This window comes from Fundulus heteroclitus, chromosome 8, assembly GCF_011125445.2.
Source record: "Fundulus heteroclitus isolate FHET01 chromosome 8, MU-UCD_Fhet_4.1, whole genome shotgun sequence".
NCBI classification, from domain to species: domain Eukaryota; kingdom Metazoa; phylum Chordata; class Actinopteri; order Cyprinodontiformes; family Fundulidae; genus Fundulus; species Fundulus heteroclitus.
Window position 1 is genome coordinate 14,350,318 of NC_046368.1, and position 12,071 is coordinate 14,362,388.

Consider the following 12,071-nt stretch of genomic DNA (forward strand, 5'->3'; position numbering starts at 1 on the left):
TGTCTTCTCTGCAACATTTCATGTTTTTAAGCCAAAACTCGTAAACTGTATTCGTCTGAGTACATTATTCTTATTCTGAGCTGCCTTGTGTTAAACTGCAATAATGGGATTTTCTTTTAGCTGTCTTTCAACATTTATTCTTTTCATTCTTAAACGTCAGTTTTGTGAAATTCTCCTGTTAACATACACACCCACCAGAGCTGTGGATCTTTCCCAGGTTAGGACAGCCATGACTTGGTAGGGCTCATTTGTGTCATACTGTTTCCCTTTTGAATGATGGAATGAGTCAAGTCAACACAATGCAGGCGACTGTTTCCATGTGGCTCCACACTCTTACACGAGGAGTGAATGCTGCAAGTCAAATTTTTTGATGTAAACTTGCTGTATTTCCTTAAATAGAAAACTTTAAAACTAATCTGTCGGGATGATTTGATAGAACAGACTTTGTAAAGTGCCTTGAGATGACGTATTGTGAAGTAAGTGTAGTGCTACATCAACAAAAATTGAATTGAGATCGAATTGTATTGAACAGTGCTCCATGAGATTTAATCCCAACCCTGATTTACACTTCTCCACAAATATCCTGATCTGTTCTGCTGTAGCCCTTGGTCTTGATGGTTGCTGTTTGTTTGTTTGTTGATATTCTATAACAAACATCTGAGATCTTCACGTCACAATTGTACTTACACAGAGATTAGATGACATGTAGATTTGCTCCATTTCCAGATATGTGATTTCTGAAGGTTATTGGTTGTATTGGATTTTATTTAGGGATCAAAAGGTACCCCACATCCCATTTTAGTTTTTTTTTTGTCATTTTCCTTCTACTTTATAACTGCCTTACTTTCTGTTGGTCTGTCAAATGCCATTTAAATAAATCACTGAAGTTTGTGGTTGTAAAGTTACACAATGTCAAGGTTCAAGGAGTATGAATACTTTTACAAGGCTCTGTATGAGATTAAATATGCAATATGTGACGCCATGCTTTTTTTTTTTTTGTTTTGTTTTTTTTTTTTTTTGCACTTTGGATGAAACTAGAGTATCTAAAAGTTAACTCACAACACTAGAGAACAGGCAGACTCCACACAGAAATGCCAACCACAATTCAAAGTGGGAACCTTTTTGAACACAGGTTGTTTTGCAGCAGGTCAGTAATATTTTAGATTAATAAGAGTATCCCTGCAAGGCTGATTCTTTTAGAAGAAATGATGAGAGGTACACAACTCTGTGAAGACTGCCTGGACTCTGAGCTTTGAGAATTTTCAGGAACCATATTGCCATCTGTGTGGAGAAGCACTTAAATCAACATGTGCTGGTCCATCTGGACTATTTTCTTAAGCAGACATGCCTACGGCTCAACTTGTAGTTGGCTGAAATCCCTTTTAACATTCAAAGATGCAGCGCTACCTGCGGAGTTCAGAGAGACTGAGCATCAGGGGGAAAAAAATCTTCAGATGTTTTTTAACTAGCAAGGTGAAAAAGAGTCCAGAGTCGAGTAAAGACCGGGACCAAAAACAGATGAATATCCATAATCAAAGCACAGAAGAGCTCCTGACCAAAATGTTGAAAGTGCTTGTGTGTCCTTTTTGCGGGTGGCTTCTCAATCTGAAATGATTCATCATCAAAAAAAAATGAGACATGAAAGAAAACTATTTCATTAGATTCAATAACTTTATTTTTTTTTCTTAAAACGTTGTGACATTTAATCTAATGATTGGTCTTAGGCTTCTACGAGTATACCCAGTCACAGCTTAAGTTGTGAGCACTTCAAAAGACCTGCTACAAAGGTCTCAAAGTACATCATCCACTAAATAGAAGTGGTCTCATTCACTTTGTATCTATTGCATTCTTCATTGCAGTTTTCCCCTCAGACATCTCTAATCAATGCTACATATTACCCTCTATTAGCCACTGGCCTGGGCTCTCCATCTCTCTCCAGTTGGCTTTGCTGCAGTGCTGGATCATTCGCACAGACAAAAATGCATGCAGGATTTTTTTTTATATTAATATGCTGCATCATAGGCTAATGATACAGCTTTTAATAGCTTCATTAGTTCACACAAATGAGCCCAGCATACATATACAGTAAGTATACCTCCTGTCTCATGTGAGGCGTAGGAGTATTACTCAAAGCTAAGGCCACAGTTCCCAAAAGCCCCATTACATTCGGTTATAAATTAAACGGTGCAGCATTTGCCTCCCCTGGAGCCAGACCTTCTGTGTTTGTCTTTCTTTACTCGTTCCTTGTAAAAGATAAATGTGATGACAAGGGACTTTTTAATCTGCACTTTGCTTACAGCATCATCTGATGTGACAATTTGTTAAAGCTTCTTTCTCTGCACATCTCACGGCTTGATGCAAATAAACAGTCGAGTGCCAAACACACAAAAGAGGAATACAAACAAAAACAGGTTCTAAAACCCAGCTTCAAGACACAAAAAAAATGTCAAAGGAGACAAAAGAGAGTTTAAAATGTGACCAGACTTATAATGCAAGATGTCATAAAGTCTTCAAAATTCTTGCTTGGACATGCATGTGCATTGGGGAAGCCTCAATTAGAATTTTGTAGGATAAAGTTAACAATTTTGTTGGGAGATCCAGTGATTATTTAACCATCATGTTTCAGTCAGAAACAGAACTGATATCAAACGATGACCATGACAGAAGACAGAGGTAACCGGCATGGAAGCGGTAGGCGGACAAAGAATCCAGCAACTATAAAATATAACCAGTGATCTTAAACCCGGATTCACACTGACTACGTTCCTTGTGCACTCCGTCCTTTCATTTCAAAATGTGCAGGACAGCATTCCAAACTGGATCCATTCATGCACCCAGGCAGCCCCGCTACCCCTACCTCTTTTATTTTGAAATAATACCGGATCCGCTTTACACTTTGTGGGTCTGACTTCCTGTCTGGCTCATCTGGCTTTTAGAAATTGATGCATTTCGCTCTGTCACCCGTCACAAATAGACTCAATTCATATTTCGATGGACAACGGAGGAGGTTTCTCCATTAAAATGCAGCACCACGAAGCCTGTGGGAAATACCCTACGGACTAGAATGTCTTTTATTTGTGACGTAACGGATAATGCACGGATGAAGGAGTATATGAGAAAGATGGGTGAGAAGGAGGTGACATTGATGAGTTGCATTAACATAATTGGCAGGCACAGATGAGTTGAATGAGCTTGATTGTAATGTGCACAATTGTGCTCATTAATACTAGAACACAAATGGAATAAACAAATGAAATAAACTACTGTAATAAGGAAACATATAATAAAAAGCCCAGAAAATGTCGAAACAAAAGAACAAGGAAATCATCAAAAAATGCACACAAGAAAACCAAACTCCAAACCCCTCATCATTGTGACAAAAACACTGAAATCAAGAGTAAGTTGGATGTTTCTCACCAGCCTAGACTTCAAGCTCTAACACAGCTGCCCCACGTTTAGAACACAGTGATAGCTTCATCAATAAATGCACTTCTGTTTGTAAACCCATACAATATAGATAAATATAATACCTTTGCCTTGCATTTCTTCTATTTTAATAGCAGCTAACATGGTCATTGGACACAGCAGTTTGCATGGTTCAAATCCAAGTTCTGGCATCAGAGGTAAATGAAAAGCAGCAAAAGAAGTCATCGAACCAGTTTTACTGGTGTCCCCTTTCTACAGAGGATTCTGATTCCACTAATCAGATCCCCAGCATTTCTAAGATTGTCAATATCTGTTCCTGCTTCTCAGATTATTCTATTGTACAGCCTGTTCTTCGTGTTGTTGCCATCCAGGTTGTTCTCCTTGAGGTTGATCCTTTGTGTCTCCAGCCAAGTAAGTATTTTTTTTACCTACTAAATCACTACAAACATCAGACTGCCATCCTGTTTTCTGCGTCCAAGTTCACCACAGCAAACTGATAGTTACAGAAAAGCTCAGGCTGATCTAATCATGTTGCACCTCTTAATTTTATAGTGTGCTTTTGACCATAGAATGCAATTCTTACAATTGAACAGTTCGTGCATTGGTTTTAGACAAAAGTACAAAAATTAAAAATGCAAACAGCAAAACGTGCACTGGTCACTGAAAAGGGATTTTATACTAAATGAATACACCAAAAATGTGTCATCTACTAAATGTAAGATATTAACTGCTTATAACATTTTAATAGAACATAATCTTTTTTAAGAAAACTGAACTATCTATTTAAAGTGAGCTTTCTATCCCTCTTTCAGTGGCTGTTTGATACTGAAAGGCAAGACAAGAGCCAGAGCTAGTATAGAGAGCCACAGTATTGACTCGATTTAAATTGTCAGCTCGGACAAACATCTGCACACCAAGGTAGCGGTCGTGAAGCGTGAACAAAACAGCCAATCATCCAGCGCGAGCTAAATTCCTTGTTCCACCTGAACAAACATCACATATGAAGATCAAGCAGAGGGATTTATACAAATCCAATTTTTTGTTCCTCAGACGCCAACTGCTGAAGTCCGTGGGGATGTGAGACTGAAGTGGAGATGACGGCAAGATAACTCCATGTACCAGAAAATACCTCCCTTAGAAGCATATTGATTCAAATCTTCACCCCATCAGACCTTAATGTGGAGACTTCGCAGTGTTCTTCTGATGTCCAATGACAGACCATTTGAGCTAATTATAGAAACATTGGTAGGTCAAATTGAATATTTGTGGGTATTTTAATGATAGCCCTTTGAGCATACACACTAAGTATAAGGAGAGATTGTTTTGATTTAGTAAATGTTTAAATGTTTAATTCTAAATCATCCGCCAGAGTCACATATATTAGTAAGGACACGGCCAAGGGGAGATTAACTGAAGTGCTGCCAAATATCAAGGGAAAACACAACTCTCTGTTTTAAAACCATTAAAATGTATTCCCAAGTTCAGGCTGGTCAGTTGATTGGACAGCTGCAATCTTTACGATCAAGCGGAGCATAGTAAATATTTACAGGCTTGAGAATTAAAAGACATATAGGAGGCCGTAAACTCTAAAGGGGCGCAGATATGAAAATATCAAACAATAATGTGTGAAATGTGCACTGCATCACAATTGAAACCTTGGCATAGAGTATATAGGAGGAATGCAGTGCATCACATTTACAACGTATTCATGTAAGAGAAAATGACTTGAGAAGGTTGCTAATTTTGAATACTAATGCTGTTGTAACAAAAGCTTTTCATTGGACCTTGAGTTGTGTGGAACATTAATAAGAAGAGGTGCTTCAAAATATAAAAACGTCCAAATATAAAAACCGAATTTAAGAGCCAACAGAAGCCTGGCATCTACAGAGGTTGACATGCAGGACAGTGATGACTGCTACTCAAGGAGTGTTAGGTTCTCATGAGATGAGGATGTGCGGTGCTATTAGGGTTTCTTTTGATTTTTCTTTTTTGTCAAACTTAAATGTCTTAGTAGATAAATTTTTAATACCAAAGAGATAAAAAAAAAAACTGTTTTCAAATGATAAAGTTTATTAAAAGAAAAAAATTATCCAAGCTGTAAAAATAGAATTCCTCCATAAACAGAAGTGATTGTGCCACCTTTGGCACATCAAGTGTTGACAATAACTACCCATGAGTCTTTGCTGTTTAGGTACTTTAGGGTACTCTTCACAGAATTGTTTTTAGCTCGGTCAGAGGGATTTTATAAGCAAGAACAACCTGTCTAGAGTCACGCCAATAAGATTTAAATCCAGATTTAGACAAGGCAACTCCACAACCTTCATTTATTTTGTTTCTTAGCCATTCAGAAGGGGAGTTGCGGCTGTTCTTCAGATTATTGTCCTGCTACATAACCCAGCACATGGGTTTGTGGCTTAAGGCCACAAACCAACGTGCAGATGTTCTCTTTGGGATTTTCTGCAAGACAGCAGAATTCATGGTTTTAGCAATTACAACATGTTGTCCAGCTCCAGAGGAAGAAAAATTGCTCCAAATCATCACACTTCGACCACTATGTTGGACTATCAGATCAAACTATCTGATCCTTTAGTCTTCTGTTATCAGACGGGTTCTGTTTAAGAGATTTATTGATTGTAAAGGTCTGTCAGTAATCAAGCCTGTGGTGTCCAAAAATGGGCACCACAATAACTTGACAATTATATTTGAGTCTTACTCCAGAAGACTGAGGCTTGGAGACCCTGAAAGTCTTACAATATGGGAACTTCAGTTTGATTTTGCTGTCTAACCTACCTACTGGAAGCAAGAGCTACATGTTGTCTGCTGGCATACATACCCTACAAATTCTCTATGGGGTTCAGGTCAGGGGAATTGGCAGGCCAATCAAGGACAGTAATGCCATGGTCAGTACACCAGTTACTGTGAGAATCTTATGTCGTCTCTTAACCACTACCATACTTGTGATTTAGTTTACTGAACCAAACTGAGTGTTTTTCAAGGCTCAGGAAACCCTGCAGTGTTTCGAGTTAATTAGACGATTCAAGTGATTAGTTGAATAGCCTACTAGTATACTTTTTCACGATATTCTAATATTTTGAGATAGGATATTTTGGGTTTCTTAAGCTGTAAGCCATAATCAGCGATATTAAAACAATAAAAGGCTTGCGATATTTCAGTTGATTTGTAATGAATCCAGAATGTATGACATTTCATGTTTTTAATTGCATTACAGAAAATAAAGAACTTTATCACAATATTCTAATTTTCTGAGACAGTCCTGTAGTTTAGAAAATGTGGCAGGGTTGAAAACTGTCAGTTGTTCAAGACACTCATTATAAAATCTATTCAACTTCTAAAAATAGTAAAAAGGATTTTGGGTAATCCTTAGATCAATGGCTTTGCTGCATTTAGAGTGAGAATGAAAGTAAAATTTGACCCATTTTGTATAAAATCTCATTGGAAGGGGGTAGGGATGCACCATATCTATGGATATGCATCTCCATGTATAACAAAGGTGCCGTAGATCTTGTCAGTCACATGGACACAGAAAAATCGAAAAAGTCTGTGAAAGTTGACTGAGTTTATTGTAACACTGGGAAATGATGCAGAGCCAGTGGACCGAGGACAGGAACCAAACACTTCTGGGTAAGACCAGCTCTGAGGCAAAATATGGATGAGGAGACAAGGAAGATGAAGACAGATAATTAGGATGAAGAAAACTAAAAGCCTAGAGCAGGGGTGTCAAACATACGGCCCGCGGGCCGGAACCGGCCCGCCGAACAATTTAGTCCGGCCCGCTGGCTAAATGCATTATCATTATTAAAAAAAATAATAATATATATAATTTTTTCAATGTCTGTCTGGCAATGTGGCAATACGAACTGTTGTCTTAATGCCAAAAAGAGCTCATCAGATTTGACTTTCACAAGTGGAGCAGTACTGCTATTGCCATAGTGCTCCGCTTGATTTATGAATGTGAATAGTTTTATTATGATTCATGTGGGGAATATCTCAAATGATATGGACACTACAATGGGAAAGTAGGAGAGGGAAGGAAAGAACAAGAAGAAAAAAAAAAAGAAAAGGTAAAAGAAAGAGGAGATAAAAGGAAGAGAATGACAAAACAATTATTGAAAAAACATGTACTTCGTTTAATTGAAAATCTGTTGTTCCTATATCGTCCACAAGGGGCGCTGTGTTTTTAATTAGCAGATTAAGCTTCAGGTGTAGAAAAATTTTAATCATTTCTTAATTTTTATCTGTTTGATGTATTTTGTCATGTAGGACAGTGTTTTTAAGTTCCAAAAAATGTGAATAAATGTTTTTCAACATTGTATAATCACTGTGATCAGTTCTTATGCATAATGCACAAGTAAATGTTTAAACTGAGTAAAAGTATTGTTGAAATTGCACATACTTTTCTTAAAAACGCTGAGGTTATTCATAATATATTGTGTAAAAGTGAAATTAATTTAACAAAAAAATCAACAACAAGTCCATATTTATTAGTTCTATTTAATCTTGCAATGAGTTAACTCGTGTGGCCAACTTGAGATCAGATTAAGCTGAATGCGGCCCCTAAACCAAAATGAGTTTGACACCCCTGGCCTAGAGTATACACGTTTGTTGAATAAGCGTATTTGTGAGAGTGCTGCTTTTTATTTTCATTATTTCATAGAAGAGAAAATATTTGTTTTCTCAGAATAGTATTTCAAATACTTGTTATTTATTTGCCCAGTATGGTTCAAAAAGTGAGCTATTGTTGTTTCAAGTTAATTTTCTAAAACAGAAGAATCATTGTTTCTATCCTTATTGAATTCTAGAGATTTTATATATCTGTTATTTAACTATTCTTTCTGGTGAAGGCACACTTTTTGAATAAAGTTCAAATTAACTGAGCGAAAAGTCATTAAGTAAACAGAGCATTAATAAAGTGCTTCACATCTAGAACAAGTGTGTACTTTTTTAAGGAAAAAAAAAAGTTAGACAATTCTAAAGATAGTTTGTATGACAGAAAAAAATGTCGTCCATCCAACCATTGTGGTGCCTTTTAAAAATTCCACAAGCAAGCAGCCTTCATTTTCGGGCATTTTCTGTTATTTGCAAAGTTTTCTCCTTAGAAATGTGGACTACTAGTGGTTCAATTGCGTAAACACTTCACCCTCTTCTTCAATTTCAGAGCCTAATAAAACCCAGTGGAAGGCTTTTCTGTGGGTCTTGGAAGCCATTATGACATCTATCAGTAAGAAGTGGCTGTTATTGGACCTCAAGACATTACTGTGGGATTTTCTTTTCATGCCATTATTTCCCATTCATTAGCTGAGTTGTGACTTCACCCAAATCCCTGTGTGCTCATAACACCAGGTTCTTTCTCATTTAAAGCCAAGCAGTGTTATTTTAAGTACTTTTTCTTTCAGTGACTATCCTTCATGGTCTAGTAAGATTATATTTTTGATGGAAGACTGGCACCCAGATGTACCAGAAAGTTTAACTCAATAGATCAGGATTAAATATGACCTGGGACCTAATTGGATTTTCATACAAGTCCTTGGAGCACAGAACATTCTGTGCAATGAACTGTATAAAAGTGGTTGCTTGGTATTTAATTCAGTGACAGAAAGTATCCAATATTAGTCAGAGTTCAACGTCGTGAAAAACAAAATTTGCCCCTTTACAGATTTTTGTTACACTTAAATGTTTATATTCATTAATCATTTTTAAATAAAAGAAAACAAGGAACTATACAAAAATGTTTTTTTTTTTTTTATTTAACTGGCTGACAAAAAGGTTACTCAAACCATTCCTGGCCATGTGTGAAAAAGCAATTTTTATCCTTCCTTTGTGGCAAAAACTGCCTATTTGAGGCCATGCCAAAGTATCTCACATGGATTTAAGTCAGAACTTTGACTAGGACATTTAAAATGTGACTTTCCCTTAAGATTGAGAGGTACCCTGCTGCAGGTGCAGGACACTGTCATTTTTGCAATCAATGCTCGAAGTCCATACCAGAAGTTTTGGACATAATATGCGGAGAACTCTCGGTCTCCGCATATTACAGGAAAAGAAACCTAAACTCAGTAGATTACACCTACACCTAATGTAATACCTGTGGTTTATCCCCTCCTCTGAGAGCTAACACTGGTGGATGAGAAACCTAAACCTCAGCTCAGTGGATTTAATGAGACTTGGATTTTTGATTTGTTGCATAAACTGCACTTCAGCTTGAGTCCACAAACCCAGACATTGTCCTTCAGGATATTCTGGTGAAAGCAGAATTGATGGCTCCATCAGTAATAGCAATTCATCCAGGTCTTGATGGTGCAAAGCAGACCTTAATCATCACAACCCCACCCGCTTTTAGAAATTACAATGTGTATAGAGTCAAGGCTTAAAGCCAAATGTAGGCTTCATTTACAAGTAAAACAAACATTCAACTTTGCATTCAAGTGAACCTGCATTTGTCCAGTATGAACAAAAAGGATGTGGGGTGCCCAAGTCTAGTCCTCAAAAGCTACAATCCTGCAACTTTTAGATGCATCCCCTATCCATCACAGCTGAATCAAATGGATGGCTCTTACCAGGTCTCTGCAGAGCTGCATGACGAGGGAATATAGAAATTTGATTCAGGTGTGTTGGAGAAGTTGCAGGAAACTAGCTCTCCTGGATCAATGTAGCGTTGGGACTAGGTTGTCTTTTTAAGTAATCTTTAGGAAATAACATTTAAAAATGAGGTAATACAAAGGCTGATAATTACTACATCGATTCAGACAGTTTTCAGGTTGACTGAAAGGTAATGGAAGCAGCTTTATCTCAGAAATAAAACTTGCAGGAGAAAGCTGTGCATTGGCTTTACCACATTATAAAACACACAAAAAAGGTTGAATGGCCAGGAGCAGTCTCTTTGTAGCTGCAGTGCAACTAAAAAAGTATATCGATAGGATTTGTGTGTCATATCTATCTGTCCCGCATGGAACTATGCTCTTTTGTGTAAGTGGGCAGAAAAATGGTCTTGTTTGTATTCCCATCTTGCATCAGTCTGGTAAGGACAAGCGTGCTTAAGAAAAATGTGAAAAGAGTTCACTACTAATGTATGATACGCCACGTTAAAAGTTAAGAATTTGTGGGAATTGTTATCGCTCTGATAGGAGGGAGAATATGAAGGGGGGAAGGAAGCATCTACAGGCAGCACCAATTTTTATGTAACAGACTATGTTTCTTTGGATATTTATTAGGTATTTTTCTGTACTATACCATTCAGAAACAATGTAAAAAAGTCTTTTTTTAGCAAGATAGTGTGATGTTATGTTTGAAGCAATCAGAAAGAACAACCGTCAAAGTCCATCTAGGTGATGTGCAACTATAAAGTATTAAAAATATATGTGTCTGAAAAATGCATTTTTGTAATTTAATACATACATTTCTTAATATAATATTGTAATATTGAACTTAAGTTTGGGTTTTCAATATATGTAAACCATCATCATGGAACATGCTTTTGAATTACTGCTCAAAGCAGAAATTTAGCTGGGCTTTATAGAAAAGACACATAACCACTGCCTAACATTAAATCAGATGAAACCTCTCCTGTTTTATCCGTTAGGATAACCGATATGATTTCAATTTGCTTGATGCTAGAATATTCTTTTGAAAACATTTTCATAACTTTTGTCAGAATTAAATATTTATATGCACCAACATTACCTTTGAGCAATTTTGGGAAATTACAGATGAGGTTATGGCTTCGTGATGGTTTAGTTTAATATTTGAGTTCATTGGAGGGAACTTTGGGGAAGGTATCTTAAAAAGGAGCAATAAGTAAGATACTTACTGTAAAATCAACTTAAATCTTTCTCATTTGTCACCTGGGATGGAAGTAAAATTCCCTATAAACAAATCGGTCCTCTCCATCAACAACGTCTCAAGGTGCGTTCAGAGCAAACGTGTATGGCACCACAATGTTGCCACTTTTGTTTTTTACATTTTAGTTATATACATGTATGAACACCATGTGAATGTTCAGCCAGCATACCAAACAGGAAGCACACGGGTTCTAGGAGCCTTAGAGGAACAGCTTTTGGTGGGAAATGCGCAAACCAACCACAGAACAAAACCAAACGACCCTGTGAAGATGCTGACTAAAGTTGCTAAGAGTGTCATTCTCAGTGAATCAGTTCCTGTGCCGAAATGGGCTGAGAGGCTACTCGGAAGAAAAAAATAAATAAAAATACAGGAACAAAGTTGATCTTTATGTAGGCATGCCTTGTGATCAAACTAAAATGGAAGTAATTGCTATATTTTAAACCACAAACTAAGCTTGCAAGCCCAAGAACACCACCCATACTGAAGTACCAGGATGGCAGCAACATACGATACATACCATCAGTGGATCATTTATGTTATTTGACGATTTATTTTCAGTTACAATAACCTTGACAATACATCGGAAATCTTTACAAAATGCAATCTACTGGATTATTTTTATGTATCTTTGTGAAAACTAGAAACAGCTCAGTTTGGACAAAACAGGCCTGAAATGTTTTAACCTATTAGCATTGCAGCTTATGATTTTAAGATTCGTTTCCAGCTCATTTTTTTTATCATGAAAAGAACAAATTGTGGAATGTGTAAAAGGATAATAAAGAACAGCA

The 12,071-nt window shown here is 37.0% G+C and overlaps 1 long non-coding RNA gene across 1 annotated transcript; it reads left to right on the forward strand.

Annotated features, from left to right (window-relative positions):
- Positions 1–3,363: 3,363 nt before the first annotated feature.
- On the forward strand, positions 3,364–4,606 carry LOC118563857. Its single transcript, XR_004931463.1, has 3 exons — positions 3,364–3,623; positions 3,798–3,837; positions 4,477–4,606. It is a non-coding gene; the product is annotated as an uncharacterized LOC118563857 (long non-coding RNA).
- The last annotated feature ends 7,465 nt before the right edge of the window (positions 4,607–12,071 follow it).